This window comes from Anopheles darlingi, chromosome 2 (genome assembly GCF_943734745.1).
Source record: "Anopheles darlingi chromosome 2, idAnoDarlMG_H_01, whole genome shotgun sequence".
Classification (NCBI taxonomy): domain Eukaryota; kingdom Metazoa; phylum Arthropoda; class Insecta; order Diptera; family Culicidae; genus Anopheles; species Anopheles darlingi.
In genome coordinates, this window is record NC_064874.1 from 44093080 (window position 1) to 44107244 (window position 14165).

A 14165-nucleotide genomic window follows, 5' to 3' on the forward strand; every position below is an offset into this window, starting at 1 on the left:
CATCACCATCATCATCGTAATCATCGTCATAACTCCGTCGAAGTGAACGCGGGATTGATCTAATGCATTAGCACTTAGTGCCAGCAGCACTCCGCATCCGAGACCAAAGACTTTGTATCCCACATACACAGATACGAGCAGGTGCTTGTTGGCCCAGCATTGGCATTTTCGTGGACAGTTTTTGGGAAAACGAAAAACGCACAACACCAAAGGAGGGGGAAGGGTGCTGCATTCCAGGGTTCACAAAGCGCGTACCGAGCAACCCTATCTACTGATAACCACTCACACTCCTCCGATCACGAGGTGCGAGATGCAATTAGAGTGCACTTTTGTCGTCATCGTCGTTGTCGTTGTCGTTGTTGTCGTTGCAGTTGATGATGAATTGAGAGAGACGAGGGGGTGGTTTGGCTACTTACCGCGAATGCGCTGACCGTCGCCACTCAGTGGACCGGGTGGTTCTCCAGTCGAGACCAGCGTCGATGCCCGGAGTTCGGAGACCAGCCACAGTCGATCGACCGGCCGGCTGCCTCTGACTGCCCCTTGGTTGCGCCACTAAATCCTATCTATGGCTGCATTCGGTCGGATTATCACTTATTAACACTCGTTGATCCACAGACAGACCGGGCTGCACCGGACCGGTCACTCTCTCAGGGTTTCAGCTTCAATGTTCACCACTAACTTCACTACGGGATTCCGTACACTGTGTTTCAAAGGACGCTGGACGGGATGAAAGTAATGCGTCGAAAGTTGGTTGACAAAGGCTCATCGCTTTTGTGGCTCGTTTGTGTATCTGCAAAAGAATGGAAGAGGTGAAGTGGCTTAGTGTAAGTGGTAAGTACGTTAAGCTCAATGAAACGAATATCAACACTCAAATGGAATGTGGTAGATGGGGATGGGGTGTGGTTATGATTTACGGAAAAGATATGTTCTCTTAGTTATGCTTTCAGATTTGCAGGAATGGGTATTGAAAGATTAGCCAGATGTCGTCTAAGCACATCCGACACTTGAATGGATTCATGTTCCTCGAATGTGCTCTCTGCTATTGTTTTTGCAAATATTATTTAACAACTTCTCATTCCAGTTTCATCGTTCCTATGGGCTGATAAACAACAATACAAGGTGTACCATAAACAAATGTAAATGTTTTCGTTACTCTGTTTCGAATTATTTTTTAACACCAGTATGGCATTATGGGGTGTTGCTGTATTTTTGAGACTCTTGTCTTTCAAATGATGTTAATAAAGTAATCTTGCCAATGAATTCAGTTCGAAAAAATGTACTCAAAGGCGACAATGTTGTGTTTGCTTCTCGCGCAAAAAAACTCCCATAGAAATAGTAGCGGTTCTCGGATGTTGTCTTGCTACGGTTTACAGGATTAAACGTTCTATGTTTGAAGGGCCAAGGCCCAGCATACACGATCTGCGCGCACAGAAAAAGTGGTAGGATCAGTGAGAGTTAAAGTTAAGCGAAATGCAGTGCGATCCACACGAAAGCATGCAACAAAGACGAACATTTCAACATCCTCTTAGCCACGGGTGATCAAAGATGTTCTCAAAGCAACTGCTTGAGCTAGAGCGAAGCGTCATTTAATAGTTGAAAGGATAAAACATCTTCGATATGGGCGATCGAAGCATTTGTTATCAGTTCTGGAAAAAAAGAATCCAGCGTTCGAGGTAACATAAAATATAAGCTCAAAGCTCACCCCGCTGGCACCGCTATGTTATAGCAGTTGCTACCAATGGTTTGAAAATGCCACCCGTTTTTATAACACGATGCAGATTAACACGTCGCTAAATTTTGTTGGTTATTGCTAAACAATGAAATATAAAGCCAAATAAATCATTTTGAAATTGTACAAAACACTTAGAAATGCCTTTAAACTTCAATTAAAGAAATTCGCATTTTTATGGTACACTCTGTAAGTGACTTATAGAAAGAATTTCTTCAAATAATTGAGTATTGTATATCAAACTCTAGGTACAGGTAACAGAAAGTAGTGACTCAAAGAATACTCAATTTCCACTGAAACCACGACACTAACAATAGTATTGTACAAGAGCACAGATGACTACCCTTGTAACAGTCGTACGAGGATTTAAAGCCCCCAAAAATGTTACCGAATAAATACACGACATGAAAGTTTGATGCATTGTGCATGACATAAGCATACCCGCAATCTTTCCTATCGCCCAACGCCAATATCTGATCGGAATCAATCTTTTTGCCGTGTCGCAAAATCGTGCTTGTGAAGATATCAGTCAGATTAAACCGCGTTCAACAACCACCCTTCCCGCCTTCACCGGCAGACGTTCTTCAATCAACGTCAACACGACGACAAAGAAAACTTTCCAGCAACCTTTTTCTTGCCCTACCCTTGACGAAATTTCAACGTCACTTCCTCAGATCCCGGATCACCTTTACCCACTTTCCGCTCACTGTCGGGCACTCCAAAAAAGGGCGGCCCCCTTAATTTTCATGCCGTCCGATCAAGCATCAGTTGGTTGGCGTTTTTGCACCCCATCCACGGCCCGGATTCGCTGATTGAGGATTGATTTGGGGAGCGTGTAAGCGTCCGTTATGGAGAGCGAAAGAGCAACGAGCAACTTTCTGACACATTGTGACAGCTGACACAGTACTGCAGCAGCAGCAGCAGCAGCGGCGTCGGCAGTCGACGATGTCGTCGTTCGTGTTGATGATTCGCCTTGATTCGTCGTTGGTCGAATTGTTGTCCCAGGAATTTACTTCATTTTGTTGCTCATGTGGTCCCGTGCAACGAATACAGCAGAAGCGCGGTTCTGTTGCTACTGCTGCTGCTGCTGCTGCTAAATTGTTGCACATTTGTTGATGGGTTTGATGAGCCAAACACCATGCCCGCCGGTTGCCGGTTGCCGGTTTGCACTCTCGACAAAAACGCGTCGAAACAGAACCGCAAACCAAACGAACTGGCAAAATGATGGATTCGAGTAGAGCTCCCGAGAAAGAAGGAGCAGGGGAAGAGCAGACAGAGGGTCTAGAACTTGGGAGAACCGGAAGAAAAATTATGAAAACTCCTCCACCACCACCACCGTCACCATTACCACCGGAATTCTGTCCAGTCCAGTGAAGAGAACTCTCCTCTGCGTTCGTAGCAGCTCACAACACAAGCAAGAGGGACACAGTCACAGGCGATGGGGTGGCATGGTATGGGGTGGTGGATGGCACACGAACGCAACACAGGAACCCACATCAAAGAGAACTTTTCGTCCGGTCCACCGATCCGCCAGTCCCAGCTCCGAAACCAAGGAGATAAGGACTAACAAACCATTCACAGCGTGGCACCAGCGTGTCTAGCTTGGAGGGGACTCCAACCAGGGTCAAGAGGAGCGCCGAGTAGTCGAGTCGAGTGAGGCGAAGGGACCGTCGCACACGATGGAAGCACATTTTTGGCAATGGCACACACCCGCAGCGGAACTTCATTAGCAGTATCATGCGGATGCAGATGAGCTGCCACCCCGAGAGTAGCACAGGGAGGGGGTAACAGCTTCCAACAGGGTGGGTTGGCCAACTTTTGGCCAGCATAAACTACATTGTTGCCGGTGCGGTGGTGCCCGTGTGGTCTTCTTTGCTGGAGCATATTTACTACTATCCAGCATTCGGCAGGCCGGGGAGGGGATGGTTCACGCTTCCATGACGTCGGATTTTCACTGCATATTATCTTCACTGCAGTGCAAATCATGCGGCCACTGTCCGGACGCCCCGGACGGCATCGTTCTGGCAACCATTGCCGGCTATTACCGTTATTGCCAGCATTACTTTCTTTCTTTCTTCGTGGTGGTGGTGGTGGTGCTTGTGGTGGAAATTTTATTCTAACTCAAAATGTGTGTCAAACGAGCGTGAAATAACAATTACGTTTTGTCGTCATCGCTCGGGTGGAGGTGTGGTCCGGTGTAATTTAGTAACATTCAAGCTGTGCTGTTCTAATTGCTTAAACCGCCGTGAAAAATTACGAGAAAATCAAGTCGTTCGCACAGTAGTTTCTTTGAAGCGAACAGATTAATAACAGGTAAAATTAATGGAAAATATATAGAAAACTTGACAGTATGCATATGGCTGCTTGGAAGGAATAAATCGTAAAAGCAACTTTTATATGGAAATGAATAAGGAATAGTGGATACAAACGGAACATATATAAAAGCTCAATTTGATTGCAATTCTACCGGTGGTTAGACTATAGTTGAGATATCGACTCTGTTCCTATCCTTGTCATTCCCTATTTCTACTTCTTCTATTATTTTTTATAGAAATCATGTTTGTTCTGTTTCATTAATTGATAGAGATTTGTTGTTTTCTTAAATTTCTCTTCGCATCATTCGTTAACACCAAAATGAAGAAGGTTATGATTTCAATGTATTTATGGTTTAAAAGTGTCTGGTTTGCTAAAAGTAGTAATAAAAATGCCAAGCATTAGAAATAAAAATAATACCTCGCATTCTCCCTCAATGTTGCAACACACTCAATTCAATATAACACAGTCATAAATACGTAATCTTAAATTAATGTTTCAGGAGAACCGAATTCAAAAGAAGCTCTTCTATGACGGAAAATGACAGTCAATGCAAAATTCACTTTCAATGTTTCGGCCACATTCTTTCACGAATCGCGCAAACCACGTTGTCCATTAAAATTAAGCCTCCTTTCACCGAAAAATAATCACCGTATTTCTCGGTCATAGTTCATTTTGCGTATTTTCCAGGCAAAGTGAATCAAGTCAATATTGTCCCATTGGGCTTCATTTGTTGGAAAAGATTTTCTTCTACTCATCATGTTGTCACCGAAGGTCATTGGTGTCCTTTTCTGAGTGAAATCAGCAACGACTTTTGAAATTGGTCAATTTTTCCAAGAATTTTTCGGTGTGTTCACTAGCTTTCTACATATTTGACCATTTCACCGTATGCTTAGTACCAAGGTTTGTGACAAATTTTAGCTTTCATACTTCGAGAAAAGCTGCTTTGCGGCTTGATTTCTATCAAACATATCGCAGCTTTCAACAAGTAGCTAACAAATTAGTATACCATTTCATGGGATTTATCGCTCAAAACGACAATCTCATGACAAGTTATGAATATACATCATCTTAAAATACCAATATCATTCAGGATTTCTACAAATTCATTTTAAACAAAGAAATTATGAATGAAAGGAACATCACTCATCGTTTTCAAATACACATGTTACATGTTACAACAATAATACAATAACTATTTGTATTTTGCATAATATTTTGTTAAGTTGAGCAATGACACACTTAAAATACTGCTCGCGCACAGCAAAACTCATTTTTTCCTTTTATGAATGTGTTCAATCGCTTCACAGAGCGCGACCAAGATGAAAAAGGGTTTGTTGTAATTTTGATAGGATTAAATCCTTTCAAACATTTTGGATCATTTTCTCAACCCCCCCCCCCTCCCCCAATTCCTGATTGATGCCGTACCATGCTTGACAAACCAAACCTTCCTTTGCATAGAATGAACTTGAGCAGCAGCTAACAGCAAACCAAACAAGACACAGCACGATTCAGCGCCATTTTTCTTTCCCGCCGTGGTTACGAGATTGGAATAGGTATCCATTTCCCCTTCTGCACCGGTCCGACACGATCGCTACCACGAAGTGGCATTGCTAGCATTGCGGGTAAATGAGTTTGCCAAAAATAGCCATCAATAACCATGTGATTGACTTCTGGAGGGCTGGTGCTCTGTGCTGCTTGTCAAGGGCTGGAACGGCGCCTCCTCCAAATCCATCCTTCGCCAGTACTGCTCCTTCCCTGATATGCTTGTACCTGATATGTGATCCATCCTTATTCAGTTCGCCAGCTCGCTAACGGTCCAGATCCGGATGCGGTATACGCTTCATTAGAATGTCCCCGACCCTCCGGTGCTTCCTGTCCTTTCCACGTCGTGCGCTGTTTGGTTGGAAATGTTTTGCGTTTTCCCGTTTGTTGTTTTTTTCTCTCTCTCTCTCTCGGTGATCCCCACATCGTACCACACATCGACTGCCTTGGGTTTTGTGGCTACGAGCGCACGGACCAACGGACTGTCCAGGAGGGGTGGTGTGGTTCTCGTTCGTTTCGTTTCGTTCGCCAATCCCGCATGTTCCATGTTCTATGCATATTTATTCATTTGTCTCTCTACTCAAAGTCTCACCGCAAAACACGGTCTGGGCGGTCGGTGGTGTGGGTTCCCGATCCCCGATCCCCCCACAAGACGCATGCATGAATGCTGCTCCACGCTTTCCACGAGTACCACCGACACCACCATTCGTTCTCGTCAGTTGAAATGAATTAATTTATTTTATCTATTTCCCAGCTCCCGCTGTCATAGTCAGCGGAAGAAGCCTCCTCCAGCCAACCAGCAGCAACAGCATAGTGTTCAGGAGGTTGCTCAATGCTGGAACCTTGTGATCCGGTAGCACCAGATCCCGGCAGTCGAACCATCCGGTGTGGTTACGGAACTGGCGTCTTGCTTGGAAATTGTATCAAATCATTACGAGCATACCCTCGGCACCATCAGTGCGCCATCCAAAGGCGAGCCTGTTTTCCACTACCACCACTGCAGCAGCAGCAGCAGCATCTCGATCCCGACCAGTCATCCGCCCAACCGCACAATGACGTGGCTCGTTGTTTGCTTAATATTAGTTTCAGAAAACAAACATACAAGGACGACTCCAATGCTCCAATGAGCGCGTACACCACGACCACCACCAGTTGTAGTCATATATGCGTGTCCGTGTGTATATCCTCATGTGGCATGCCTCTCGTTCTCCTTTGGATCTCTCGGAACATCCTGGAACAGAGAACACAGTCGTTCGTTGTTTGCCTTTCGCACCCATTTATTAGCTTCAAAGCTCCTACTACCGACCGACCGACCGACTGCTTCAGCAGCTAGAGCAGCAGTCGAGGTTCTTGTGTAATCAAATGGTATTAAAACTATTTCAAACCCCACCAACCAGCCAACCAAGTCCCTCCTTTTGCTGCGATGAAGGTACCAGGCGGTATGTTGAAACATCAGCAGTAGCAGCAGCAGATGATGATGATGATGATACTTCAATTATGTTGCGAAAACATTTAATTTATGATACGTTTGGCCCCTAATGACCGAGCTCTGTTGTTTTGAGGGGTTGCAGCCCAGGGCGGGGGAGGCTTGCGTTCCGTTCCCTGGTAATCACCGCCGGAAGGAAAGTGTTTTAAATTGAATTAACACAAATGATAACACGAAACACACACACAGACGTACACATCCGGGCCTCCGGGGGGTTGAATTATGGGCCTACTGGCCGCCCGGCCGTGAATTGGAAAACCTTTTGCCGAACCGATTCCATCCCGAAGTAAGAAAACCGCAACCATCGGTCACCAACAACAGCAGCCGCAGCAGCAGATTTGAGTAGAGAAGGAACCGGAAACGGTAAAGTGTGCCCAAGACGTCGTACTCCCCGGGAGGGGAAGGGTGTACACGGCCGTCCAAAAGGTGTGTTGAGGCGTGATGGTGATGGGCAAATATTTAAATTCCGTTCCGTGTTTGCATCAGTTGACTCCAGAGAGAGGAGAGTGACTTTTTGGTAGTTTGTTGCCTCAGTTGCCTCACGGAGCACCTCTTTCGTCCTGTGGTTCGTCCGTCCGTCCGTCCGTGTGTGTGTGTGTGTTTGTGTCAGGGACACACTGAGTTAGTTATGGGGTACCGACCGACCGACCAAGCGACCGTCTGGAACAGCAAACGGCCTCTTTCGCCTTGCTCAACGCATAGATTGACTACCTCTCTCCCTTCTCTCTCTTTTCTCTCTCCTTTTCTGCCATCAATTTGTTCTAGCGTTCCGGCTCTACTCTGTACACATCAAAGGTGACGACCCCCCCTTCAGCAGCCTCGTAGAGCCTTACCTTGATGTTGCCAGCACCGAGCACCAAGCACCAAGAATGGCCAAACACGGAAAAGGAACGCACCTGTCTGACGTGCCAAACCAAACCAGAACCGTTCGGGTTGTGATTGTCCAGCTTGGGTGACCTAGCTCCACCACCAGTACCAGTGTGACTCCTTCTGTGTTGTTGGCAGAGAGTGAGATTGAAAAGCAAACCAGTGCCAGTGTGACCTTTCTCCTCACCTGGCTGGCCGCCACCTTCGTGGTGGCAAATATTTGACCGAGAAATTTTGCACAATTGCAAACATTCTTACATATTTATGCGTACACCACCACCACCACCCCAGAATCCGTTGGAATTTGTTTGGTTTGTCGCGAGCCCAACAGCAGTAGTAGTAGTAGTAGTAGTAGTAGTGGCCAGTGAGCGAGTGGGAACGCATGCAAGGTTGTTGTGTCTTACCCGAAAAGGCCAGTGTACCCGGGGACGGTGCGTCACAGACGTCACGACATCAACAACGAGGGTGCCAGAAGAAGGGTCGAGCACAATAACAACAACAACATCAACAACAACAGCGTAGAACAACGGCAACAACACAACAGCACCGATCTGACCGCACTGGCCGGGTTCCCCGGTTGCCCCGGAGCAAGCAAATGGTTCTGTTTTGCTTGTTATGAGCCTTGTTTGCACCGAAAGCTTCTTGTGCTGCCGGTGCGTTTGTATAACTTTCTCGGCTTAGCGGTGTCGTGGCGCCACAAAACATGTTCTCAGGTTTTTGGTGGTCTTTTCGGCCCTGTTGACGGCCTTTTGTTCTGTCGTGGAATGTGATGGAACGTGGAATGTGGCATTCATCATCATCATCATGAGCATCAGCATCATCATTCAGTGATGGTATTGACAGTAGCGGCCAATCAATCAAACCATTTGTACTTGTTGGACGCAAGGGATTATGACGCAACGGTCCCGTTGTCATTATCGATGTCAACTCCAGGGGCCACAGGGTTCTAAATATCGCTGTGTTCTACTCCGAGTGCCTACCGAGTGACGGATGTGTCAAGGGGGCATTGATGACAATCAGCCGATTATTGGCGGGCCTGTTATCATTGAGCGCAGCGAAAGAGATTATCGTGTTCAATTTTCGTTTCACAGCAGCCACCGGATCAGTAACCGCACCGTATCGAAGCACCGGAATGCCGTGTGATGTCGATTGTCACAAACGGAGGTTTCACTGGGTTTTTGAGTTTTTCTCGTTTTTCATTGGAACATTTTGGACGTGATGGATGGCACATCAGGAGGATGTTCGTTTTAGTCGAACATTAAACAACCCACTCCAGCGCCACTTCTTGGCACTTCCATGATGTTCATCGCGCAGCCAGTACCACGAACATGCCACGACGGGTTTTTGTTGTGGTAAATCACAAATTGCAAATGGCAAGAAGAGAGGAATGAGGGTTGGAGCTGGGTTTGGTTGGCTATTTAGGAGCGGAAAAAAGAATATAGAAAAAAGGGCTGAAACAATCATTCCCCTTTCCCTAGCTCATCTATTCTAAATGAGGCATCCTAGTTTTTGGTCCGTTTTTGGTCGCGTACAGTAGTATTCTGCTCATTGCTCCCGGTGCCCCGGTGCCCGGTGCACGATACACTCGTAAAGTAGTGCGGAGTGTCCGGAGCGACAGATCCGGAAACCGGTGGCCGGAAGCACTATCCTACACTAATCCCGCACCTTTTACCCCCAGCCGAACAATAAGCGAAGTTGGAGAACAACTCTTAAAACAATTCGTGCTTCATCCCGAAATGCGTCGAGAGCGGTCGGAAGAAGGTCGGAAGGAGGTCGGCAAAAGAGCAGAAATGAATCAAGGAAAACTCCGGAAAGTATCTCGCGCGGGGGGGTCTCGCTATATTTTATTCATTACTCTATTCGAGAGATCTTTTACCATCCCGTGATGGGGGAAGGAAAACAAATATGGATCTCAGGCCAGCACCGTATCGGAGCACCGGGGGGAGCACTCCCTCTCCCTCTCTCTCGCCTTTCTCTCTGTCCCGTTTCCAAATTACCCCCTGGATGAAAAAGAGAACTTTTTTTTGGGGGAAAGTTTTCCTCCTCCTTCATTTTTTTTCGTTTCTCTCGATCCAACGAGAAGAGTATTTAGCGTGCCACCGCCAACCGCGTGCCGGTTCGTCTTTATCCAGCGCCGCCGCAAGATAACGACAGCTGGATGGATAGATGAATGCGACAGAGGGTGGACGGAGCGAGTTAGCCCGGACCCGGACCGAAGACCGCTATTTGCGTGGGTCGAGGGTACCCTACCCTTGGTAGCACCACGGTGGCAAGGGGGATGGAGAGGAGGGGGCTGGATGAGTCAATTAATAGAATGACCTGACCTCATCTGCCACATCGCGGTAACGACCACAACGACGACGACGACGACGCCATCGCTGGTGAAGAGACCTAATTGCGCACGAAACGGTTGTCCCATATCCCAGCCAGCTTGACGGTGGCCCCGGTGGCCGTTACCGTTGATTTTGGGGTGAGCATTGGACCTTCTGGCGCGGTCCAGTCGACGGACAGTCTATTATCATTCAATTAGATACCGCAGATCGCACCATTCGGTCGGGATGTAGCCGGGGTATGTTGTAAAATGGCGATGGTCATCTCACCTTTACCAACCTGCACAGTGCGCAATAGACCTTCGCAGTGGTTTTAGCATAAGCCCCGTGACACCAAATATGCCAACCATTGTGCTAAAGACCGAATTCGATGATAGGCTAATTGCTATCGGTATGGAAGGTACTAAACGCATTTCTCTGCTTGTGGGTTTGATTGAAATTGGAATGATTTGCAATGCTGCTGCAATCAAGATAATGATAGAGTTAACGGAACACTGCTTGAAAATTTGACGTTCTATTCGTCAGGTTAGATTAGAAATGCGTGCAATTTAACCGGTGCGCTATGAATGTTGCTAAATGGAATTACATATTTGCCTTTTTGTAATTTGAACAGTCAAGAATAATGCGGCAAATTTTCGAATCAATCAACAGAAAATTGGCAAAACTGCATTGGTTTGAGTACGTCACGCATAACTCAGTGCACCTCAAAACATTTCCTCAAAACACGTTTCCCTTTAAGCCTCTTATCAGAGCCCGTGTTGATCGGGCGTTTCAATGTAATCAATAATTTCCCTTCATTTAACAAAGGAATACATTGTTCTATCTCTTAGGTACCTTTCGACTATATCGGCAGCCAGTTAAATCGGCCCTAAATTTCACTGGAATTTCATAAGCCTGCTTTGCGTACGCTTTGTTTTGTGGATGATCTAATGAACTTGCAGGCACTTATTTTCTTTAAGCTTCCATTCCCTTGTTTCGAACCGGAAACTTGCTCTTGATTAGCCATGTTAACAACTTCCTGGCAAATGTATCAACACAGGTTAGCTTTAATTTGTGCCTCGGGGGCAGCGGGTGCATTCCAGGACTGAGAGCTAGGGATAATGCATCAACACGTGCATATCGAGTTGCGTGCGAAATCTCGGACCGAACGGACGTGTTTGCCATTTCTCCGTGGTGCCCGCCACCGCGAACAGCATTGTTATTCCCATTGTATTGTGTGCCACCGCAAGCAGCTTGCTGCATACGGCCGTTATCGATCAGTCCGGCATTCTCCAGACATTCGTGGCGGATGCGGCGACGACCTTGATTGACCCTGGCTGGGGAGGACAGGTCACACGACACGTGGCGAGCATGGACGGTATAACGGATAGAATGCAAACAAGAAGTGCGAAGAAGAAGCTGCTCAATGTCGAAGAGAACGAAGAAGAGGATAGTGGCGACACTACCCTCACATGTACCGAGAGCCCAACCGAGCTGGCTCTGAGACAAGTGCTGAGCGAGAAGGAGGATCTTCGGATGAAGCTGGAAGCCGCTTTGTCAGAAATCGCCAACCTGGTGCAGCGGGTGAAATTACTAGAGCAGCGGAATGATGAGCAGCAGCAGCAGCAACAGCAGCAACAACAACAGCAGCAGCAGCAGCAGCAGCAGAAGCCGAAAGAGAAGCAAAAGAAGAAGCAGAAGAAGCAGCCGACGACGAATGAACTGGCGACGAATGAACAGACGACGAATGAACCGGCGACGAATGAACCGGCGACGAATGAACCGGCGACGAATGAATCGACGACGAACGAACCGGCGACGAATGAACCGACGACGAATGATCCGGCAGAGGGCGAGTTTCGGTATGTGATGACAGCGGCCGAACGCCGACGAAATGCTGCTGATAAGAAGGCGCGGCGGCAGCTTCAACAAGATCATCAAGAACAACAAGAGGAGCAGCAACGCCAACAGAGGCGGCATGCGACGACGAGGCGTCGATGCAGGCTGGATGTGATTAGAATTCCGCTTGCACCTGAGCAGCAGTTCAGTGACGTGTATACGGCCATTCGCCAGCAACACGTCATGGAAATTGGGCCGGTGAAGGTTGGTAGAGAGTTCGGCAAACGAAACGTCGTACTTCGACTGCCTCGAGAAACCGACACCCGGAAGATGTTGACAGCGATCCGCAGCTGTCTAAAGGATCCAACGAAGGTACAGCTGACCACCGATCGGGGAACGGTGATCATTAGCAACATCGATCCGGCTGCAAACGAGGAGGACATCACTGCTGCATTGCAGAAGATCACCGGCCTAGACACCGTGATAAATGTGGATCTGCGGTCGAGGGAGAGCGAGAGCAAGCGTGCGATCGTACAGATGGAGGCCAAGGCGGCGATGGAAGCTGCGGGCAAGCTGATCTACATAGGTTGGACCAGATGCCTCGTCCAGACGCCAGAGCCAGTCCCGATCGAGCTGGCACGCTGCTACAAGTGCCTGGAGCGCGGCCATCATGCTCGCCGCTGCCGGAATGAGGACCGGAAGGGACGATGCCTGCAATGCGGGGGGCTGGGCCACAAAGCGGCCCAATGCATGGCGAATCCGAAATGCATGGCGTGTGGAGGAGCTCATCGCACGGGCTCACCGATGTGTAGCGGTAAGCCGCAGTCGCAGAGTTCATAGTGTACCAGCTGAACATGCGGAAGTCCAGGATGGCTCAAGATCTTATGATCCAAGCCGTTCAAAACGTTGGAGCACAGGTCGCTCTGCTGTCCGAAGTCAACCACATCCCCCCAAAAAACAACAGTTGGGTGGCTGACAGTTCAGGCAGAGTAGCTGTTTATGCCTGTGGAGACCGACCTGTACAGAAGGCGCTTAGGACGGGAATGGAGGGACTGGCTGCCGCCGTTATAGATGGCACTCTCTTCTTCAGCTGCTATGCCCACCCTCGGATGGCTATAGCGGACTTCCAGCGTTTCTTGACGGTGATAATAACTCTGGCACGAGGACATCCCCGCGTCGTAGTAGGAGGGGACCTGAATGCTTGGGCGGAGGCTTGGGGGAGCAGGACTTCCAGCAACAAAGGAATAGAGGTGCTGGAAATGGCTGAACAACTCGGCCTAACCCTGCTGAACCGTGGCAACATCCCAACTTTCAACGGAGGACGAAGAACAACACCATCGTTCATTGACGTCTCTTTTGCTACAAGAGGGATTGCAGAAGATAAGGACTGGAGAGTACTCGATGGCTTCACCAACTCTGACCATGAGGCAATCCTGTTTCATATCCTGCCACGCCAACACCGACGGCCCACAAATGGAGAGCAAGAAGACCCGTCTACACACAACATCCAAAGATGGGCTACCAAGTTCTTCGATAAGGAAGCCTTTGTCGTCGCTTTGCAGGTAGTGAAGATAGGCGAAGCAAGGACTGCTGAGGAAATCACAGCAAAACTAATGGAGGCTTGTGACGAAATCATGCCACGTTATCGGGGGCATGGCACGAGAAGAAGGAAGCCAGCCTACTTTTGGAATGATCAAATTGAGGCCCTCAAGTGGGTCTGTAAATCCTGCCAAAAGGAGTTCAGAAGGCACCGGAACGACCCCGACGAAGCAGTAGCCGATCTGCTCGCAGATGTACTGAAACAGGCTAAAAAGCTAATGAAGAGAGCCATTCAGAAGAGTAAAAATGAGGGCCTAAAGCTGCTGGCGGATACAGTCGAAGACAACCCCTATGGCGACGCGTTCCGACTCTCAATGAGCTGGCTACGGGGAAACAGGGCAGCACCGGAGACTGATCCTGCTGAGACGAGACGATTGGTTGACGAGCTATTCCCGAAGCACCCCCCAATGGAATGGCCTCAACCATCAGCTGCATCCTCCAACAGCAGCACCCCAAATGTGCTTAGGCAGGTCACCCA

The 14165-nt window shown here is 48.1% G+C and overlaps 1 protein-coding gene across 3 annotated transcripts in view; it reads right to left on the bottom strand.

Annotated features, from left to right (window-relative positions):
- The window catches only part of LOC125949228 (cadherin-87A), a 137298-nt gene that overhangs the window by 102564 nt on the left and 20569 nt on the right, over positions 1-14165 (bottom strand). For 2 of the 3 annotated variants that reach the window (XM_049676046.1, XM_049676047.1), the window contains exon 2: positions 417-717. The gene's annotated coding sequence lies outside the window, so the exon portion shown is untranslated. Of the gene's footprint in view, positions 1-416; positions 760-14165 lie in introns of those variants that run through there. The other variant, XM_049676048.1, reaches the window with a different exon arrangement.